At 50.0% G+C, this 23,851-nt stretch overlaps 1 protein-coding gene across 2 annotated transcripts in view; it reads right to left on the minus strand.

The window, feature by feature from the left end:
• Window positions 1-23,851, minus strand: part of LOC140389482 (leucine-rich repeat-containing protein 31-like) — a 223,064-nt gene that overhangs the window by 127,131 nt on the left and 72,082 nt on the right. The window lies entirely within an intron of this gene.

Genomic DNA, 23,851 nt, shown 5'->3' on the forward strand with positions numbered 1-23,851 from the left:
GTCTGTGCGGAGTCTGCACGTTCTCCCTGTGTCTGCGTCGGTTTCCTCCGGGTGCTCCGGTTTCCTCCCACGGTCCAAGGACATGTTTGTTAGGTGGGCTTACGGGGTTAAGGGGATATAGCAGGTGTGTAGTAGGGTGCTCTCTCAGGGGGTGGGTACAGACTGGATGGGCAGAATGGCCTCCTTCTGCACTGTTTGGAAAGAGCCACTCACTGTGCTGGGCGGGGTCACAGTGAGGGGGGGGTCACAGTCAGGGGGGTCACTGTCGGGGGGGTCACAGTGGGGGGGGCACATGGGGGGGGGTCACAGTGGGGGGGGTCACAGTGGGGGGGGTCACAGTGGGGGGGGTCACAGTGGGGGGGTCACAGTGGGGGGGGTCACAGTGGGGGGGGGTCACAGTGGGGGGGGGTCACAGTGGGGGGGGTCACAGTGGGGGGGGTCACAGTGGGGGGGATCACAGTGGGGGGGATCACAGTGGGGGGGATCACAGTGGGGGGGATCACAGTGGGGGGGGATCACAGTGGGGGGGGATCACAGTGGGGGGGGATCACAGTGGGGCGGGGTCACAGTGGGGCGGGGTCACAGTGGGGGGATCACAGTGGGGGGGATAACAGTGGGGGGGATCACAGTGGGGGGGATCACAGTGGGGGGGATCACAGTGGGGGGGATCACAGTGGGGGGGATCACAGTGGGGGGGATCACAGTGGGGGGGATCACAGTGGGGGGGATCACAGTGGGGGGGATCACAGTGGGGGGGATCACAGTGGGGGGGATCACAGTGGGGGGGATCACAGTGGGGGGGATCACAGTGGGGGGGATCACAGTGGGGGGGATCACAGTGGGGGGGATCACAGTGGGGGGGATCACAGTGGGGGGGATCACAGTGGGGGGGATCACAGTGGGGGGGATCACAGTGGGGGGATCACAGTGGGGGGTTCACAGTGGAGGGTTCACAGTGGGGGGTTCACAGTGGGAGGGGTCACAGTGGGGGGGCCAGAGTGGGGGGGGGCAGAGTGGGGGGGGCCAGAGTGGGGGGGGGGTTCATAGTGGGAGGTTCACAGTGGGGGGGTGTCACAGTGGGGGGTGTCACAGTGGGGGGGGTCACAGTGGGGGGGGTCACAGTGGGGGAGGTCACAGTGGGGGAGGTCACAGTGGGGGGGGTCACAGTGGGGGGGGTCACAGTGGGGGGGGTCACAGTGGGGGGGGTCACAGTGGGGGGGGTCACAGTGGGGGGGGTCACAGTGGGGGGGGTCACAGTGGGGGGGGGTCACAGTGGGGGGGGGGTCACAGTGGGGGGGGTCACAGTGGGGGGGGTCACAGTGGGGGGGGGTCACAGTGGGGGGGTCACAGTGGGGGGGGTCACAGTGGGGGGGGTCACAGTGGGGGGGGTCACAGTGGGGGGGTCACAGTGGGGGGGGTCACAGGGGGGGGTCACAGTGGGGGGGGGTCACAGTGGGGGGGGTCACATTGGGGGGGGGTCACAGTGGGGGGGGGTCACAGTGGGGGGGTCACAGTGGGGGGGGGTCACAGTGGGGGGGGGTCACAGTGGGGGGGGTCACAGTGGGGGGGGGTCACAGTGGGGGGGTCACAGTGGGGGGGGTCACAGTGGGGGGGGGGGTCACAGTGGGGGGGGGGTCACAGTGGGGGGGGGGTCACAGTGGGGGGGGGGGTCACAGTGAGGGTCTCGCTGGGGGAGGTCACAGTGAATGGGCCCAGAAAGCCAACATGGAGGCGAGACCATGGACGGCTGGGCCATTTCCGTGGGTGGAGCGAGGCTCAGGAGGCAGGTTCTGGAGTGCCTGATACTGGATGCAGCCCTGGGCCAAACACTCGGTGTCTGTGTCAGTACCGGGCCACCAAACGGAGCTTCGAGCTGACATTTTCTCCTTGGACACGCCTGGGTGTCCATTGTGAAGGTCCGTCAGGAGTGGGCCGCATCCATGTTCGGGCACCACCATGTGGGTCTCACCCAAGAGCTACCATCCTCCATGCTGAGCTCCGGCATCTTTGTGGCATAGGCCTCGGGCCCTGTGGCTCAGCCCTGGGCTGAACCCCAGACTGCACCATGTGATGGACACGGGATAGCTGAGGGTCAGTCTGGGTCCGCCCGCGGATGCGTGAGGCCATGACCGGGAGCAAGTCCATAAAATGGAGGGCGGCAATGACCTCGCCGTTTTCCACTGGTGTAGGTGGCCTGGTCGGCAGGGGAAAATGGTTTATGCGGTCGGCGTGGGGAATCCTGGTCCCGGAGCAGTGCTCCAACCCAGTCCTACGCTACGAGCAGCAATGGCTATCTCTGGATCCGGGCGGAAGCGGAAGTAATGGGGGGAGAATCGCCCGATCCTCCTTGAAGAGCCCTCGAGCAGTTTGTGGTCCTTGGGAACGGTGAAAAATGATGCCTGTCGACATATTGATGGAATTTCGTGCCCCAGTACATGACAGACAAACCCCCTTTCTCAATCTGGGCATACCGTTTCTCTGCGTCGGCCAATGTTCTTGAGGCGAAAGTGATGGAAGTTCAGATCCGTCGTCCATTTCCTGGGGAAGTACGGGCCCATCGCCGGACAGAGAGGCGTCGCTGGTCAATAGGATTGGCCGGGATGGGTCAAAGTGGGTTAGCAGTCTTGGTGAGGGGAGAGTTGCTGTTTCACTTCGATGAAAGCCGCTTGTTGCTTTCGGTCCCACTCCCAGTGTTGCCCCTTCGATAACAGCCGGTGGAGGGGATTAATATCGTGGCTGGGTTTGGGAGGAATTTGCCACAGTAATTCACCAGGCCCAGGAATGACTGGACCTCTGTTGGGCCACCCAGTACTGGAGCCTGCCAAATTGCCTGTACCCTTTCCTCCTCCGGTAGCCGAGAAGATACTTTGATGGTGAAGACACATTTCTCCCACTGGAGGTGGACACGGGCTTCCTCAAACACCCCCCCCAGTAGGTGTTCCTGCCCGGATGAGTCCGTGATCAGGACGTCATCGAGATAGACCGCCACGTGGGGCAGGCTCTGCAGGATGTTCTCCATTATTCACTGGAACATCGCACAGGGGAGGAGCCCCAAAGGGCAGGCAGGTGTATTCCGATAGCCCCCTCTGTGTGTTTATAGTTACAAAGCGTCTGGACTCGGGGGGTCAGAAACAATTGGAGGTAAACGTGACTCATGTCAAGTTTCGTAAACATGCGCCCTTCGCCAAGCTTTGCGTAAAGATCCTCAATCCGGGGAACCGGGTAATGGTCCAGTCGGGACACACGGTTGACCGTCACCTTATAGTCGCCACACAAACGTACTGATCCATCCGGTTTCATGACCAGGAGACCCGCCGCCTGCCGCCCAGTCGGAAAACTGACCGGTAAATTCTCCATCCGGTCCAACTCAGCGTCCACCTTGGGGTGTAAGGCATACGGGACAGGTCGGGAGGTTGACCCATGGGATCCACACTTATTCAGGCCACAGCCCCTTTTATGATGCCCAAGCCATCCTGGAATACCCATGGAAACCTCATCAGAACCCCCTTCATGAGGGTGCATGCGTCACACCCACTCCCAATCTAAACGCAGATGGCATAGCCAGTCACGCCCCAGCAAGCAGGGTAACACAGTGGTTAGCACTGTTACTTCACTGCTCCAGGGTCCCAGGTTCGATTCCCGGCTTGGGTCACTGTCTGTGCGGAGTCTGCACGTTCTCCCCGTGTCTGCGTGGGTTTCCTCCGGGTGCTCCGGTTTACTCCCACAGCCCAAAGATGTGAAGGTTAGGTGGATTGGCCATGTTAAAATTGACATCTATGTTAGTTGACGTTACAGGGATGCTGCATGGAGTGGGTCGAGGTTAGGGTGCTTTTTCAGAGGGTTAGTGCAGACTCAATGGATCAAGTGGCCTCCTTCTGCGCTGGAGGGATTCTATGGTAAATTAGTCTTCAAAAACCTGCCAGGAGATTACATACACAGACACATAGAAGATAGGAGCAGGAGGAGGCCATTCGGCCCTTCGAGCCGGCTCCACCGTTCATCACCATCATGGCTGATCATCCAACTCAACAGCCTAATCCTGCTTTCTCCCCGTAGCCTTTGATCCCATTCTCCCCAAGTGCTATATCCAGCCGCCTCTTGAATATATTCAATGTTTTAGCATCAACTACTTCCTGTGGTAATGAATTCCACAGGCTCACCACTCTTTGTGTGAAGAAATGTCTCCTTATCTCTGTCCGAAATGGTTTACCCTGAATCCTCAGACTGTGACCCCTGGTTCTGGACACACCCATCATTGGTAACATCTTCCCTGCATCTACCCTGTCTAGTCCTGTTAGAATTTTATAGTCTCTATGAGATCCCCCCTCATTCTTCTGAACTCCAGCGAGAACAATCCCAACCGAGTCAATCTCTCCTCGTATGACAGTCCCGCCATCCCTGGAATCAGTCTGGGAAACCTTCGCCGCACCCTCCAGAGCAAGAACATCCTTCCTCAAAGGAGGAAACTAAAACTGCCCACAGTACTTAAAGTGTGGTCTCACCAAGACCCTGTACAATTGCAGCAACACATTCCTGCCTCTATATTCGAAACCTCGCGCAGTGAAGGCCAACATACCATTAGCCTTCTTTACCGCCTGCTGCACCTGCATGCTTACCTTCAGCAACTGGTGCACAAGGACACCCAGGTCCCGCTGCACACTCCCCTCTCCCAATTTACAACCATTCAGGGAGTAATCTGCCTTCCTGTTTTTGCTTCCAAAGTGAATTACCTCACACTTATCCAAATTATACTGCATCTGCCATTGGCTTGCCCACTCGTTCAACCTGTCCAGATCTTGCTGTAGGATCCCTGCATCCTCGTCACAGTTCCCCCTCCGACCCAACTTGGTATCATCTGCAAACTTTGAGATGTGACATTTTGTTCCCTCATCCAAATCATTGATATATATTGTGAATAGCTGGTGTCCCAGCACCGATCCCTGCGGTGCCCCACTGGTTACTGCCTGCCAATTTGAAAAGGACCCATTAATCCCGACTCTTTGTTTCCTCTCTGCCAACTAGTTTTCTATCCACCTCAATACATTTTCCCCAATCCCATGCGCTTTAATTCTGGACAATAATCTCCTGTGCGGGACTTTGTCAAACACCTTCTGAAAGTCCAAATATACCCCATCGACTGGCTCCCCCTTGTCAACTGTACTGGTTATCTCTTCAAAGAATTCCAACAGATTTGTCAAGCATGATTTTCCCTTCATAAATCCATGCTGACTCTGACTGATCCTGCCACTGCTTTCTAAATGTTCCGCTATAAAGTCGTTGATAATGGATAATTGATAATTGAAAGTCCAGCCCATGCCATGAAAAGAGAGACGAGAGAGAAGAGGCAAGCTCAATTTGAGGAATATCTCTGTCGAATGATAAACCGTACTTTCCCCACTACCGATGTTAGGCTTACTGTTCTATAATTCCCTGCTTTCTCTCTACCTCCCTTTTTGAATATTGGAGTGACATTAGCTACCCTCCAATCTGCAGGGATAGTTCCAGAGTCTATAGAATCCCGGAAGATGACCACCAATGCATCCACTACTTCCAGAGCCACCTCCTTAAGCTCTCTGAGATGCAGATTCTCAGGCCCTGGGGATTTATCCGCCTTCCAGTCCATTAATTTTCCCAGCACCATTTCTCTACGAATGTTGATCTCCCTCAGTTCTTCCCTCTCACTAAACCTTTCATTCTTCAACATTTCTGGTATCTAATTTGTGTCCTCATTTGTGAAGACAGAACCAAAGTATGTATTTAATTGCTCAGACATTTCTTTGTCCCTTATTGGATTGGATTGGATTGGATTTGTTTATTGTCACGTGTACCGAGGTACAGTGAAAAGTATTTTTCTGCGAGCAGCTCAACAGATCATTAAATACATGAGAAGAAAAGGGAATAAAAGAAAATATATAATAGGGCAACACAACATACCCAATGTAACTACATAAGCACCGGCATCGGATGAGGGATACAGGGTGTACTGTTAATGAGGTCAGTCCATAAGAGGGTCATTTAGGAGTCTGGTGACAGTGGGGAAGAAGCTGTTTTTGAGTCTGTTTGTGCGTGTTCTCAGACTTCTGTATCTCCTGCCCGATGGAAGAAGTTGGAAGAGTGAGTAAGCCGGGCGGGAGGGATCTTTGATTATACTGCCCGCTTTCCCCAGGCAACGGGAGGTGTAGATGGAGTCAATGGATGGGAGGCAGATTTGTGTGATGGACTGGGTGGTGTTCACGACGCTCTGAAGTTTCTTGCAGTCTTGGGCCGAGCAGTTGCCACACCAGGCTGTGATGCAGCCCGATAGGATGCTTTTAATGGTGCATCTGTAAAAGTTGGTGACAGTCAGTGTGGACATGCCGAATTTCATTAGTTTCCTGAGGAAGTATAGGCGCTGTTGTGCTTTCTTGGTGGTAGCGTCGACGTGGGTGGACCAGGACAGATTTTTGGACACACCCCTAGGAATTTGAAACTGCTAACCATCTCCACCTCGGCCCCGTTGATGCAGACTGGCGAGTGTACAGTACTTTGCTTCCTGAAGTCAATTACCAGCTCTTCAGTTTTGCTGGCATTGAGGGAGAGATTGTTGTCGCTGTACCACTCCACTAGGTTCTCTATCTCCCTCATGTATTCTGACTCATCGTTATTAGGCGGAGATTTAAAAAGCGCGGGAGCTGTGAGTCAGAGCGGAGATTTAAAAAGAGCAGGAGCTGCGAGTCGGAGCGGAGATTTAAAAAGAGCCGGAGCTGTGAGTCGGAGCAGAGATTTAAAAAGAGCGGGAGCTGCGAGTCGGAGCGGAGATTTAAAAAGCGCGGGAGCTGTGAGTCGGAGCAGAGATTTAAAAAGCGCGGGAGCTGCGAGTCGGAGCGGAGATTTAAAAAGAGCGGGAGCTGGGAGTCGGAGCGGAGATTTAAAAAGAGCAGGAGCTGCGAGTCGGAGCGGAGATTTAAAAAGAGCGTGAGCTGCGAGTCGGAGCGGAGATTTAAAAAGAGCGGGAGCTGCGAGTCGGAGCGGAGATTTAAAAAGCGCGTGAGCTGCGAGTCGGAGCGGAGATTTAAAAGGCGCGGGAGCTGCGAGTCGGAGCGGCGATTTAAAAAGAGCAGGGGCTGCGAGTCGGAGCGGAGATTTAAAAAGATCGCGGACTAGTTTCGGGAGCCGTTCGGAGGCGGAGCAGTCTCTGTCAGGGAGAGAACCTGAGAACATCTAAGACCCTCAGAAGGTAAGAAGGCAAATAAGTGATTTTTACTCACTTTCACTTTTATTACCTTTTCAAATTGTGTGTGTGTGTGGGGGGGGGGGGGAACTGAAGTGACATCACAGAAAAGCTGTGACCTGAATGGCTGGATTGGGAATCTACATTGAATTTAAAAAATTAAGCATTGGTAACTAATTAAACATAATTACTTAATGATAATTTAGAGGGGTATCTAAGCCAGAGATCGGAGAGTACTATATTTAGCTTTCACGTTTATAGTAGAAATCTAGTGCTGGGAAACAGATAGTTAACACTAACTTTAAAAAAATGTTTTTTTTTTAAACTTTTAACTTTAATTTACTAATTAATTGACGCATTGTCAGTTAGAGGGGTGCAGTGCTCTGACTGTGAGATGTGGCAGGTCCTGGAGGCTTCCAGCATCCCGGATGGCTTCATCTGCAGAAAGTGCACCCAACTGGAGCTCCTCACAGACCGCATGGTTCGTTTGGAGCAGCAATTGGATGCACTTAGGAGCATGCAGGTGGCGGAAAGCGTCATAGATAGCAGTTATATAAATGTGGTCACACCCAAGGTGCAGGCAGAGAAATGGGTGACCACCAGAAAGGGCAGGCAGTCAGTGCAGGAATCCCCTGTGGTTGTCCCCCTCTCGAACAGGTTTGGATACTGTCAGAGGGGATAGCCTATCAGGGGAAAACAGCAGCAGCCAGAGCAGTGGCACCACGGCTGGCTCTGATGTTCAGAAGGGAGGGTCAAAGCGCAGAAGAAAATGAAATGAAAATCGCTTATTGTCACAAGTAAGCTTCAAATGAAGTTACTGTGAAAAGTCCCTAGTCGCCACATTCCGGCGCCTGTTCGGGGAGGCTGGTACGGGAATTGAACTGTGCTGCTGGCCTGGTTTGATCTGCTTTCAAAGCCAGCGATTTAGCCCTGTGCTAAACAGCCCCTGAAATGAAATGAAAATCGCTTATTGTCACGAGTAGGCTTCAATGAAGTTACTGTGAAAAGCCCCTAGTCACCACATTCCGGCGCCTGTTTGGGGAGGATGGTACGGGAATTGAACCGTGTTACTGGCCTGCCTTGGTCTGCTTTCAAAGTCAGCGATTTAGCCCAGTGTGCCAAACCAGACAAAGAGCAATAGCAATAGGTGACTCTATAGTCAGGGGCACAGATAGGTGCTTCTGTGGACGTGAAAGAGACTCCAGGATGGTATGTTGCCTCCCTGGTGCCAGGGTCCAGGATGTCTCCGAACGGGTAGAGGGCATCCTGAAGGGGGAGGGCAAACAGGCAGAGGTCGTTGTACATATTGGTACTAACGACATAGGCAGGAAGGGGCATGAGGTCCTGTAGCAGGGGTTCAGGGAGCTAGGCAGAAATTTAAAACACAGGACCGCGAGGGTTGTAATCTCGGGATTACTCCCTGTACCACGTGCCAGTGAGGCTAGAAATAGGAAGATAGAGCAGCTAAACACGTGGTTAAACAGCTGGTGTAGGAGGGAGGGTTTCCGTTATCTGGACCACTGGGAGCTCTTCCGGGGCAGGTGTGACCTATATAAGAAGGACGGGTTGCATCTAAACTGGAGAGGCATAAATATCCTGGTCGCGAGGTTTGCTAGTGTCACACGGGAGGGTTTAAACTAGTGTGGCAGGGGGGTGGGCACGGGAGCAATAGGTCAGAAAGTGAGAGCATTGAGGGAGAACTCGGGAATAGGGACAGTGTGGCTCTGAGGCAGAGCAGACAGGGAGAAGTTGCTGAACACAGCGGGTCTGGTGGCCTGAAGTGCATATGTTTTAATGCAAGGAGTATTACGGGTAAGGCAGATGAACCTAGAGCTTGGATTAGTACTTGGAACTATGATGTTGTTGCCATTACAGAGACCTGGTTGAGGGAAGGGCAGGATTGGCAGCTAAACGTTCCAGGATTTAGATATTTCAGGCGGGATAGAGGGGGATGTAAAAGAGGTGGCGGAGTTGCGCTACTGGTTAGGGAGGATATCACAGCTGTACTACGGGAGGACACCTCAGAGGGCTGGGAGGCTATATGGGTAGAGATCAGGAATAAGAAGGGTGCAGTCACAATGTTGGGGGTTTGCTACAGGCCTCCCAACAGCCAGCGGGAGATAGAGGAGCAGATAGGTAGACAGATTTTGGAAAAGAGTAAAAACAACAGGGTTGTGATGATGGGAGACTTCAACTTCCCCAATATTGACTGGGACTCACTTAGTGCCAGGGGCTTAGACGGGGCAGAGTTTGTAAGGAGCATCCAGCAGGGCTTCTTAAAACAATATGTAGACAGTCCAACTAGGGAAGGGGCGGTACTGGACCTGGTATTGGGGAATGAGCCCGGCCAGGTGGTAGAAGTTTCAGTAGGGGAGCATTTCGGGAACAGTGACCACAATTCAGTAAGTTTTAAAGTGCTGGTGGACAAGGATAAGAGTGGTCCTAGGGTGAATGTGCTAAATTGGGGGAAGGCTAATTATAACAATATTAGGCGGGAACTGAAGAACCTAGATTGGGGGCGGATGTTTGAGGGCAAATCAACATCTGACATGTGGGAGGCTTTCAAGTGTCAGTTGAAAGGAATTCAGGACCGGCATGTTCCCGTCAGGAAGAAGGATAAATACGGCAATTTCCGGAACCTTGAATAATGAGAGATATTGTAGGCCTCGTCAAAAAGAAAAAGGAGGCATTTGTCAGGGCTAAAAGGCTGGAAACAGACGAAGCCTGCGTGGAATATAAGGAAAGTAGGAAGGAACTTAAGCAAGGAGTCAGGAGGGCTAGAAGGGGTCACGAAAAGTCATTGGCAAATAGGGCTAAGGAAAATCCCAAGGCTTTTTACACGTCCATAAAAAGCAAGAGGGTAGCCAGGGAAAGGGTTGGCCCACTGAAGGATAGGCAAGGGAATCTATGTGTGGAGCCAGAGGAAATGGGCGAGGTACTAAATGAATACTTTGCATCAGTATTCACCAAAGAGAAGGAATTGGTAGATGTTGAGTCTGGAGAAGGGGGTGGAGATAGCCTGGGGTCACATTGTGATCCAAAAAGACGAGGTGTTGGGCGTCTTAAAAAATATTAAGGTAGATAAGTCCCCAGGGCCTGTTGGGATCTACCCCAGAATACTGAAGGAGGCTGGAGAGGAAATTGCTGAGGCCTTGACAGAAATCTTTGGATCCTCACTGTCTTCAGGTGATGTCCCGGAGGACTGGAGAATAGACAATGTTGTTCCTCTGTTTAAGAAGGGTAGCAAGGATAATCCAGGGAACTACAGGCCGGTGAGCCTTACTTCAGTGGTAGGGAAATTACTGGAGAGAATTCTTCGAGACAGGATCTACTCCCATTTGGAAGCAAATGGACGTATTAGTGAGTGGCAGCATGGTTTTGTGAAGGGGAGGTCGTGTCTCACTAACTTGATAGAGTTTTTCGAGGAGGTCACAAAGATGATTGATGCAGGTAAGGCAGTGGATGTTGTCTATATGGACTTCAGTAAGGCCTTTGATAAGGTCCCTCATGGTAGACTAGTACAAAAGGTGAAGTCACATGGGATCAGGGGTGAGCTGGCAAGGTGGATACAGAACTGGCTAGGTCATAGAAGGCAGAGAGTAGCAATGGAAGGATGCTTTTCTAATTGGAGGGCTGTGACCAGTGGTGTTCCGCAGGGATCAGTGCTGGGACCTTTGCTGTTTGTAGTTTTGAAAATGATTTGGAGGAAAATGTAACTGGTCTGATTAGTAAGTTTGCAGACAACACAAAGGTTGGTGGAATTGCGGATAGCGATGAGGACTGTCAGAGGATACAGCAGGATTTAGATTGTTTGGAGACTTGGGCGGAGTGATGGCAGATGGAGTTTAATCCGGACAAATGTGAGGTAATGCATTTCCCTCATGCAGGTAGGGAATATACAGTGAATGGTAGAACCCTCAAGAGTATTGAAAGTTAGAGAGATCTAGGAGTACAGGTCCACAGGTCACTGAAAGGGGCAACACAGGTGGAGAAGGTAGTCAAGAAGGCATACGGCATGCTTGCCTTCATTGGCCGGCGCATTGAGTATAAGAATTGGCAAGTCATGTTGCAGGTGTACAGAACCTTAGTTAGGCCACACTTGTAGTATAGTGTTCAATTCTGGTCGCCCCACTACCAGAAGGATGTGGAGGCTTTAGAGAGGGTGCAGAAGAGATTTACCAGAATGTTGCCTGGTATGGAGGGCATTAGCTAAGAGGAGCGGTTGAATAAACTTGGTTTGTTCTCACTGGAACGACGGAGGTTGAGGGGCGACCTGATAGAGGTCTACAAAATTATGAGGGGCATAGACAGAGTGGATAGTCAGAGGCTTTTCCCCAGGGTAGAGGGGTCAATTACTAGGGGGAATAGGTTTAAGGTGAGAGGGGCAAGGTTTAGAGTAGGTGTACGAGGCAAGTTTTTTTTACACAGAGGGTAGTGGGTGCCTGGAACTCGCTATCGGAGGAGGTGGTGGAAGCAGGGACGATAGTGACATTTAAGGGGCATCTTGACAAATACATGAATAGGATGGGAATAGAGGGATACGGACCCAGGAAGTGTAGAAGATTGTAGTTTAGTCGGGTAGCATGGTCGGCACGGGCTTGGAGGGCCGAAGGGCCTGTTCCTGTGCTGTACATTTCTTTGTCCTTTGTTATGCATTCCCTGGTTTCTGTCTGTCGGGGGCCTACATTTCTCTTTACCAATCTCTTTCTCTTCACATATCAATAAAAACTCAGTGTCAGTCTTTATGTTCCCTGCAAGCTTCCTTTTGTACTGTACTTTCCCCTTCTTAATCAATCCCCTCGTCCTTCTTTCATGAATTCCAAACTGCTCCCATCCTCAGACCTATTATTGGCCAATCTGTATGCTTCTTCCTTGGATCGGATACTATTTCTAATTTCCTTTGTAAGCCTTGGATTAGCCCTATTATCCATTTTGCTTTTGTGCCAGACAGGAATGAACAGTTGCTGCAGTTCCCCCATGCGTTCCTTGAATGTTTGCCATTGTCTATCCACTGTCATCCCTTTAAGTAACTCTCCACAATCTATCAAGGCCAACTCACGCCTCATATCCTCATAGTTCCCTTTAGTAAGATTCAGCACCCTAGTCTCCGAATCAACTACTTCACTCTCCATCTTGAGAAAAAATTCTATCATGTTATGGTCACTCATCCCCAAGGGGTCTCGTACAGCCAGATTGGCAATGATTCCCTTCTCATTACACAGTACCCAGTCTAAGATGGCCGCTCTCTAGTTGGTTCCTCCACAAATCGATCAAGAAAACCATCCCGTATACATTCCAAGAATTCCTTCTCTACGGCATTGTGACTAATTTGCCCAATCTATGTGAAGATTAAAATCACCCATGATCACCAATATTCCCTTGTTACAGGCATCTCTAATTTCTTGTTTAATGCCATTCCCAACCTCACCACTGCAGTTTGGGGTCTATATGTGACACCTACGAATGTTTTTTGCCCCTTGGTATTTCTCAACTCTCCCCATACGGACTCCATATTGTCAGAGCTAATATCCTTTCTCACTATTGTGTTAATTTCCTCTTTACCCAGCAGGGCCACGCCACCACCTTTTCTTTATGCCTGTCCTTCCTAAATACTGAGAACCCTGGGACATTCAGTTCCCATCCCTGTTCACCCTGCAGCCATGTCTCCGTAATCCCAATTATATCAGACCCATTTATATCTATCTGCGCGATTAGTTCATCCACTTTATTGCAAATGCTCTGTGCATTCAGAGCCTTTAAGTTTGTCTTTTTCACAATGTTTGTCTTGCTCCCAATATTTTTCCCTCCTGTCCTGTTTAAATTTTGCCCTTGGTTTCTCCACCTATCACTTTTCTTATTCACTTTTCTACCTTTTGTTTTTGTTCTTGCTCTCTCTTTCTCTGACTCTCTGCAAAGGTTCCCATCCCCCTGGCACATTAGTTTCAACCCTCCCCAACCGCTCTAGCAAACACTAGACATCCTTGACCTTAGCACCAGGGAGGCAACATACCATCCTGGAGTCTCGTTTGCAGCCACAGAAACGCCTGTCTATTCCCTTTACAATTGAATCCCCTATAACTATTGCACTGTCACACTTATCCCCCTCCCCTCTGCAGCAGAACCAACCGTGGTGCCACGAGTTTGGCTGTTGCTGTTTTCCCCTGAGAGGCCATTCCCCTCGACAGTATCCAAAGCGGTATATCTGTTCTGCAGGGGAATGGTCACAGGAGATTCCTGCACTACCTGCCTCACCCTCTTGCTCTGTCTGGTGGTCACCCATTCCCTTCCTGCCTGCGGGGTCTGAGCCTGCGGTGTGACCACCTCTCTATACGTTCTATCCACGACACTCTCTGCCTCGCGGATGCTCCACAGTGTCTCCAGCCACCGCTCCAGCTCTGAAACTCGAGCTTCCAGGAGCTGTAACCGGAGACACTTCCTGCACACATGCTGATCCCGGGGACTGGAACTGTCCCCAGCCTGCCACGTGGAGCAAGAGGAGCAAACCACAGAACTCCTACAGGTCAAGGCCATTCAGCCCATCGAATGTGCACTGATCCTGTGAAAGAGCACTCTACCTAGGCACACTCCCCTGCCCTATCCCCATAACCCCACCTAACCTGCAAACCTTTGGACTGAGAGGGGAAACCGGAGCACCCGGAGGAAACCCACGCAGACACGGGGAGAACATGCAAACTCCGCACAGTCACCCAAGGCCAGAATTGAACCCGTGTCCCTGGCGCTGTGAGGCAGCAGTGCTAAGTACTGTGCCAGTGTGAGGCAGCAATGCTAACCACTGTGCCAGTGTGAGGCAGCAGTGCTAACCACTGTGCCAGTGTGAGGCAGCAGTGCTAACCACTGTGCCACCCTGCCACCCTGATTGATTGATAGATTGACAGTGAACATTTTCTAATTCTCTGACACACAACCACCCTCAATAAAGTAAAGTTGCCACAGTCCCAGACGACTATAGACTGCTTTTCCCTTTGAGGGGGACAGCTGACTGGTGGTTGAACCCGAGGATCACCACACCTCAGGCGAGGGGCAAGGTTGAGAAGCCGGGGCCTTCATGAAGAACCTCAGCCGGTACGGCTGGTACCAGTCGGCAGAGGTGCAATGAAAGATGAGAGAAATTATCTTTGAACAGGAACTCTGCTGAGATAGTTGCAGACACAAAAATACAACAACATCAATCCTGCATCAAAGAACTTCACCTGTCTCAATTCCTCGACATTGTCAGGTGGTTTATCCAAACTCGAGAAGTAAATAAGCCCTTACCCTAGCGGCCAGGTCTCTCGCACTGAGTCTGGCTCTGGGGCTCAGAAGGGAAAAGGGGAGAATAGAAAAGCAATAGTGATAGGAGACTCAATGGTTAGGGGAATGGATAGGAGATTCTGTGGTCGCGAGCGAGACTCCCGGAAGGTATGTTTTCTCCTGGGTGCCAGAGCCAGGGTTGACTCGGATCGTATCTTAAGGATCCTTAAGGGGGAGGGGGAGCAGCCAGAAGTCGTGGTGCACATTGGTACCAACGACATAGGTAGCAAAAGGGGTGTGGAGGTAATAAACAAGTTTAGGGAGTTAGGCTGGAAGTTAAAAGCCAGGACAGACAGAGTTGTCATCTCTGGTTTGTTGCCGGTGCCACGTGATAGCGAGGCTAGGAATAGGGAGAGAGTGCAGTTGAACACGTGGCTGCAGGAATGGTGTAGGAGGGAGGGCTTCAGGTATTTGGATAATTGGAGCGCATTCTGGGGAAGGTGGGACCTGTACAAGCAGGACGGGTTGCATCTGAACCAGAGGGGCACCAATATCCTGGGAGGGATGTTTTCTAGTACTCTTCGGGAGGGTTTAAACTAATTTGGCTGGGGAATGGGAACTGGATTTGTAGTCCAGCAACTAAGGTAGCCGATATTCAGGACGCCAAAGCGTGTAATGAGGCAGTGGGGAAGGGAACACTGACAAAGGAGAGTACTTTCAGGCACGGAGCTGGGTTGAAGTGTGTATACTTCAACGCAAGAAGCATCAGGAATAAGGTGGGTGAACTTAAGGCATGGATCGGTACTTGGGACTACGATGTGGTGGCCATCACGGAAACTTGGATAGAAGAGGGGCAGAAATGGTTGTTGGAGGTTCCTGGTTATCGATGTTTCAATAAGATTAGGGAGGGTGGTAAAAAAGAGGTGGGAGGTTGGCATTGTTAATTAGAAATAGTATAACAGCTGCAGAAAGGCAGTTCGAGGAGTATCACCCTATTGAGGTAGTATGGGTTGAAGTCAGAAATAGGAAAGCAGCAGTCACCTTGTTAAGAGTTTTCTATAGGTCCCCCAATAGTAGCAGAGATGTGGAGGAACAGATTGTGAAACAGATTTTGGAAAGGTGCAGAAGTCACAGGGTTGTCGTCATGGGTGACTTTAACTTCCCAAATATTGAGTGGAAACTCTTTAGATCAAATAGTTTGGATGGGGTGGTGTTTATGAAGTGTGTCCAGGAAGCTTTTCTAACACAGTATGTAGATTGTCCGACCAGAGGGGAGGCCAAATTGGATTTGGTACTTGGCAATGAACCAGGGCAAGTGATAGATTTGTTAGTGGGGGAGCATTTTGGTGATAGTGACCACAATTCTGTGACTTTCACTTTAGTAATGGAGGGGGATAGGTGCGTGCAACAGGGCAAGGTTTACAATTGGGGAAAGGGTAAATACGATGTTGTCAGACAAGAATTGAAGTGCATAAGTTGGGAACATCGGCTGTCAGCGAAGGACACAAGTGAAATGTGGAACTTGTTCAAGGAACAGATACTATGTGTCCTTGATATGTATGTCCCTGTCAGGCAGGGAAGAGATGGTCGAGTGAGGGAACCATGGTTAACAAGAGAGGTTGAAAGTCTTGTTAAGGGGAACAAGGATACTTATGTAAGGCTGAGGAAACAAGGTTCAGACATGGCGCTGGAGGGATACAAGATAGCCAGGAGGGAACTGAAGAAAGGCATTAGGAGAGCTAAGAGAGGGCATGAAAAATCTTTGGCGGGTAGGATCAAGGAAAACCCCAAGGCCTTTTACACATATGTGAGCAATATGAGAATGACTGGAGCGAGGGTATGTCCGATCAAGGACAGTAGCGGGAGATTGTGTATTGAGTTTGAAGAGATAGGACAGGTCTTGAACGAGTACTTTGCTTCAGTATTTACGAATGAGAGGGGCCATATTATTGGAGAGGACAGTGTGAAACAGACTGGTAAGCTCGAGAAGATACTTTTTAGGAAGGAATATGTGTTGGGCATTTTGAAAAACTGGAGGATAGACAAGTCCCCCGGGCCTGACGGGATATATCCAAGGATTCTATGGGAAGCAAGAGATGAAATTGCAGAGCCGTTGGCAATGATCTTTTCATCCTCACTGTCAACAGGGATGGTACCAGGGGATTGGAGAGTGGCGAATGTCGTGCCCCTGTTCAAAAAAGGGAATAGGAATAACCCTGGGAATTACAGGCCAGTTAGTCTTACTTCGGTGGTAGGCAAAGTAATGGAAAGGGTACTGAGGGATAGGATTTCTGAGCATCTGGAAAGACACTGCTTGATTAAGGATAGTCAGCACGGATTTGTGAGGGGTAGGTCTTGCCTCACAAGTCTTATTGAATTCTTTGAGGAGGTGACCAAGCACATGGATGAAGGTAAAGCAGTGGATAGAACATAGAACAATACAGCGCAGTACAGGCCCTTCGGCCCACGATGTTGCACCGAAACAAAAGCCATCTAACCTCCACAATGCCATTATCATCCATATGTTTATCCAATAAACTTTTAAATGCCCTCAATGTTGGCGAGTTCACTACTGTAGCAGGTAGGGCATTCCACGGCCTCACTACTCTTTGCGTCAAGAACCTACCTCTGACCTCTGTCCTATATCTATTACCCCTCAGTTTAAAGTTATGTCCCCTCGTGCCAGCCATATCCATCCGCGGGAGAAGGCTCTCACTGTCCACCCTATCCAACCCCCTGATCATTTTGTATGCCTCTATTAAGTCTCCTCTTAACCTTCTTCTCTCCAACGAAAACAACCTCAAGTCCATCAGCCTTTCCTCATAAGATTTTCCCTCCATACCAGGCAACATCCTGGTAAATCTCCTCTGCACCCGCTCCAAAGCCTCCACGTCCTTCCTATAATGCGGTGACCAGAACTGTACGCAATACTCCAAATGCGGCCGTACCAGAGTTCTGTACAGCTGCAACATGACCTCCTGACTCCAGAACTCAATCCCTCTACCAATAAAGGCCAACACTCCATAGGCCTTCTTCACAACCCTATCAACCTGGGTGGCAACTTTCAGGGATCTATGTACATGGACACCTAGATCCCTCTGCTCATCTACACTTCCAAGAACTTTACCATTAGCCAAATATTCCGCATTCCTGTTATTCCTTCCAAAGTGAATCACCTCACACTTCTCTACATTAAACTCCATTTGCCACCTCTCAGCCCAGCTCTGCAGCTTATCTATATCCCTCTGTAACCTGCTACATCCTTCCACACTATTGACAACACCACCGACTTTAGTATCGTCTGCAAATTTACTCATCCACCCTTCTGCGCCTTCCTCTAGGTCATTGATAAAAATGACAAACAGCAACAGCCCCAGAACAGATCCGTGTGGTACTCCACTTGTGACTGTACTCCATTCTGAACATTTCCCATCAACCACCACCCTCTGTCTTCTTTCAGCTAGCCAATTTCTGATCCACATCTCTAAATCACCCTCAATCCCCAGCCTCCGTATTTTTTGCAATAGCCTACCGTGGGGAACCTTATCAAACGCTTTGCTGAAATCCATATACACCACATCAACTGCTCTACCCTCGTCTACCTGTTCAGTCACCTTCTCAAAGAACTCAATAAGGTTTGTGAGGCATGACCTACCCTTCACAAAGCCATGCTGACTATCCCTGATCATATTATTCCTATCTAGATGATTATAAATCTTGTCTCTTATAATCCCCTCCAAGACTTTACCCACTACAGACGTGAGGCTCACCGGTCTATAGTTGCCGGGGTTGTCTCTGCTCCCCTTTTTAAACAAAGGGACCACATTTGCTGTCCTCCAGTCCTCTGGCACTATTCCTGTAGCCAATGATGACATAAAAATCAAAGCCAAAAGTCCAGCAATCTCTTCCCTGGCCTCCCAGAGAATCCTAGGATAAATCCCATCAGGTCCCGGGGACTTATCTATTTTCAGCCTGTCCAGAATTGCCAACACCTCTTCCCTACGTACCTCAATGCCATCTAATCTATTTACCTGGAGCTCAGCATTCTCCTCCACAACATTATCTTTTTCCTGAGTGAATACTGACGAAAAATATTCATTTAGTATCTCGCCTATCTCTTCAGACTCCACACACAATTTCCCATCCCTGTCCTTGACTGGTCCTACTCTTTCCCTAGTCATTCGCTTATTCCTGACATACCTATAGAAAGCTTTTGGGTTTTCCTTGATCCTTCCTGCCAAATACTTCTCATGTCCCCTCCTTGCTCGTCTTAGCTCTCTCTTTAGATCCTTCCTCGCTACCTTGTAACTATCCATCGCCCCAACCGAAACTTCACACTTCATCTTCACATAGGCCTCCTTCTTCCTCTTAACAAGAGATTCCACTTCCTTGGTAAACCACGGTTCCCTCGCTCGACGCCTTCCTCCCTGTCTGACCGGTACATACTTATCAAGAACACGCAGTAGCTGATCCTTGAACAAGCCCCACTTATCCAGTGTGCCCAACACTTGCAGCCTACTTCTCCACCTTATCCCCCCCAAGTCACGTCTAATGGCATCATAATTGCCCTTCCCCCAGCTATAACTCTTGCCCTGCGGTGTATACTTATCCCTTTCCATCATTAACGTAAAGGTCACTGAATTGTGGTCACTGTCCCCAAAGTGCTCTCCTACCTCCAAATCCAACACCTGGCCTGGTTCATTACCCAAAACCAAATCCAACGTGGCCTCGCCTCTTGTTGGCCTGTCAACATATTGTTTCAGGAAACCCTCCTGCACACACTGTACAAAAAACGACCCATCTATTGTACTCGAACTATATCTTTTCCAGTCAATATTTGGAAAGTTAAAGTCTCCCATAATAACTACCCTGTTACTTTCGCTCATATCCAGAATCATCTTCGCCATCCTTTCCTCTACATCCCTAGAACTATTAGGAGGCCTATAAAAAACTCCCAACAGGGTGACCTCTCCTTTCCTGTTTCTAACTTCAGCCCATACTACCTCGGAAGAAGAGTCCCCATCGAGCATCCTCTCCGCCACCGTAATACTGCTCTTGACTAGCAGCGCCACACCTCCCCCTCTTTTGCCTCCTTCTCTGAGCTTACTAAAACACCTAAACCCCGGAACCTGCAACATCCATTCCTGTCCCTGCTCTATCCATGTCTCCGAAATGGCCACAACATCGAAGTCCCAGGTACCAACCCATGCTGCCAGTTCCCCTACCTTGTTTCGTATACTCCTGGCATTGAAGTAGACACACTTCAAACCACCTACCTGAACACTGGCCCCCTCCTGCGACGTCAAATCTGTGCTCCTGACCTCTATACTCTCATTCTCCCTTACCCTAAAACTACAATCCAGGTTCCCATGCCCCTGCTGCATTAGTTTAAACCCCCCCAAAGAGCACTAACAAATCTCCCCCCCAGGATATTTGTGCCTCTCAGGTTCAGATGTAGACCATCCTGTCTGTAGAGGTCCCACCTTCCCCAGAAAGAGCCCCAGTTATCCAGAAATCTGAATCCCTCCCGCCTGCACCATCCCTGTAGCCACGTGTTTAAATGTTCTCTCCCCCTATTCCTCATCTCACTATCACGTGGCACGGGCAACAACCCAGAGATAACAACTCTGTTTGTTCTAGTTCTGAGCTTCCATCCTAGCTCCCTGAAAGCCTGCCTGACATCCTTGTCCCCTTTCCTACCTATGTCGTTAGTGCCAATGTGGACCACGACTTGGGGCTGCTCCCCCTCCCCCCTAAGGACCCGGAAAACACGATCCGAGACATCACGTACCCTTGCACCTGGGAGGCAACATACCAAACATGAGTCTCTCACGCTCCCACAAAATCTCCTATCTGTGCCCCTGACTATAGAGTCCCCAATTACTAATGCTCTGCTCCTCTCCCCCCTTTGGATTTCGGCGGCAGCGGTGCGCAGGGGCCTTCTGGGAGGTGAGTAGTGAGTTTAAAAAGCCTTGCCTGGTCCCGTGTCTGTTCTTCTTTTCTGTTTTATTTGTTTTTATATAAGGCGAGAACCGGAAGTTCGACCTCTGGCAAGTCCCCCCCCACCCCCCCTCCCCAACTAATAAATTCTGGTGGAGAGGAAACCCGAGACACTACACGTGTAGTGTCTCCCACCCGCCCTCCTCCTCTAACCTAATAATAAGACCCATTGGTGTGAGGTAAGTGCCATATTATATTATTATTATAGTATTAGCATTGTGCAGGTCAAGGTTCGGAGGTGGAGGAGCAGTCTCTGTCAGCGAGAGAACCTGAGAACATCTCAGACACTCAGAAGGTAAGAAGGTAAGTAAGTGATTTTTACTTTTATACCTTTTTTCAAATTGTGTGTGTCGGGGGAAACTGAAGTGACATCACAGAAAAGCTGTGACCTGAGTGGCTGGTTGGGATTCTAACCTAAATTTTAAAAAAAATTTGAGTATTTGGGAACTAATTAAACATCATAACTTAATTATAATTTAGAGGATATCTAAGCCAGAGATCGGAGAGTATTATAGTTAGCTATCGCATTTCTATTAGAAATCTAATGCTAGGAAACAGATAGTTGACAGTAACTTTGCAATTTAAAAAAAAAAAGTATTTTAAAAAAAAAGACAAATTTTAATTTTAATTAATTGACGCAACGTCAGTTAGAGGGGTGCTGTGCTCTGACTGTGAGATGTGGCAGGTCCGGGAGGCTTCCAGCGTCCCGGATGGCTTCATCTGCAGAAAGTGCACCCAACTGCAGCTCCTCACAGACCGCATGGTTCGGTTGGAGCAGCAATTGGATGCACTTAGGAGCATGCAGGTGGCGGAAAGCGTCATAGATCGCAGTTATGTAAATGTGGTCACACCCAAGGTGCAGGCAGAGAAATGGGTGACCACCAGAAAGGGCAGGCAGTCAGTGCAGGAATCCCCTGTGGTTGTCCCCCTCTCGAACAGATATACCCCTTTGGATACTGTCGGGGGGGATAGCCTATCAGGGGAAAACAGCAGCAGCCAGAGCAGTGGCACCACGGCTGGCTCTGATGTTCAGAAGGGAGGGTCAAAGCGCAGAAGAGCAATAGTAATAGGGGACTCTATAGTCAGGGGCACAAATAGGCGCTTCTGTGGACGTGAAAGAGACTCCAGGATGGTATGTTGCCTCCCTGGTGCCAGGGTCCAGGATGTCTCCGAACGGGTAGAGGGAATCCTGAAGGGGGAGGGCAAACAGGCAGAGGTCGTTGTACATATTGGTACTAACGACATAGGCAGGAAGGGGCATGAGGTCCTGCAGCAGGAGTTCAGGGAGCTAGGCAGAAAGTTAAAAGACAGGACCTCGAGGGTTGTAATCTCGGGATTACTCCCTGTGCCACGTGCCAGTGAGGCTAGAAGTAGGAAGATAGAGCAGACAAACACGTGGCTAAACAGCTGGTGTAGGAGGGAGGGTTTCCGTTATCTGGACCACTGGGAGCTCTTCCGGGGCAGGTGTGACCTGTATAAGATGGACGGGTTGCATCTAAACCGGAGAGGCATAAATATCCTGGCCGCGAGGTTTGCTAGTGTCACACGGGAGGGTTTAAACTAGTATGGCAGGGGGGTGGGCACGGGAGCAATAGGTTAGAAGGTGAGAGCATTGAGGGAGAACTAGGGAATAGGGACAGTGTGGCTCTGAGGCAGAGCAGACGGGGAGAAGTTGCTGAACACAGCGGGTCTGGTGGCCTGAAGTGCATATGTTTTAATGCAAGGAGCATTACGGGTAAGGCAGATGAACTTAGAGCTTGGATTACTACTTGGAACTATGATGTTGTTGCCATTACAGAGACCTGGTTGAGGGAAGGGCAGGATTGGCAGCTAAACGTTCCAGGATTTAGATGTTTCAGGCGGGATAGAGGGGGATGTAAAAGGGGAGGCGGAGTTGCGCTATTTGTTCGGGAGAATATCACAGCTATACTGCGAGAGGACACCTCAGAGGGCAGTGAGGCAATATGGGTAGAGATCAGGAATAAGAAGGGTGCAGTCACAATGTTGGGGGTATACTACAGGCCTCCCAACAGCCAGTGGGAGATAGAGGAGCAGATAGGTAGACAGATTTTGGAAAAGAGTAAAAACAACAGGGTTGTGGTGATGGGAGACTTCAACTTCCCCAATATTGACTGGGACTCACTTAGTGCCAGGGCCTTAGACGGGGCGGAGTTTGTAAGGAGCATCCAGGAGGGCTTCTTAAAACAATATGTTAACAGTCCAACTAGGGAAGGGGCGGTACTGGACCTGGTAGTGGGGAATGAGCCCGGCCAGGTGGTAGATGTTTCAGTAGGGGAGCATTTCGGTAACAGTGACCACAATTCAGTAAGTTTTAAAGTACTGGTGGACAAGGATAAGAGTGGTCCGAGGATGAATGTGCTAAATTGGGGGAAGGCTAATTATAACAATATTAGGCGGGAACTGAAGAACATAGATTGGGGGCGGATGTTTGAGGGCAAATCAACATCTGACATGTGGGAGGCTTTCAAGTGTCAGTTGAAAGGAATACAGGACAGGCATATTCCTGTGAGGAAGAAAGATAAATACGGCAATTTTCGGGAACCTTGGATGGCGAGTGATATTGTAGGCCTCGTCAAAAAGAAAAAGGAGGCATTTGTCAGGGCTAAAAGGCTGGCAACAGACGAAGCCTGCGTGGAATATAAGGAAAGTAGGAAGGAACTTAAGCAAGGAGTCAGGAGGGCTAGAAGGGGTCATGAAAAGTCATTGGCAAATAGGGTTAAGGAAAATCCCAAGGCTTTTTACACGTACATAAAAAGCAAGAGGGTAGCCAGGGAAAGGGTTGGCCCACTGAAGGATAGGCAAGGGAATCTATGTGTGGAGCCAGAGGAAATGGGCGAGGTACTAAATGAATACTTTGCATCAGTATTCACCAAAGAGAAGGAATTGGTGGATGTTGAGTCTGGAGAAGGGGGTGTAGATAGCCTGGGTCACATTGTGATCCAAAAAGACGAGGTGTTGGGTGTCTTAAAAAATATTAAGGTAGATAAGTCCCCAGGGCCTGATGGGATCTACCCCAGAATACTGAAGGAGGCTGGAGAGGAAATTGCTGAGGCCTTGACAGAAATCTTTGGATCCTCGCTGTCTTCAGGGGATGTCCCGGAGGACTGGAGAATAGCCAATGTTGTTCCTCTGTTTAAGAAGGGTAGCAAGGATAATCCCGGGAACTACAGGCCGGTGAGCCTTACTTCAGTGGTAGGGAAATTACTGGAGAGAATTCTTCGAGACAGGATCTACTCCCATTTGGAAGCAAATGGACGTATTAGTGAGAGGCAGCACGGTTTTGTGAAGGGGAGGTCGTGTCTCACTAACTTGATAGAGTTTTTCGAGGAGGTCACTAAGATGATTGATGCAGGTAGGGCAGTAGATGTT

Source organism: Scyliorhinus torazame, chromosome 14, assembly GCF_047496885.1.
Source record: "Scyliorhinus torazame isolate Kashiwa2021f chromosome 14, sScyTor2.1, whole genome shotgun sequence".
NCBI classification, from domain to species: Eukaryota; Metazoa; Chordata; class Chondrichthyes; order Carcharhiniformes; family Scyliorhinidae; genus Scyliorhinus; species Scyliorhinus torazame.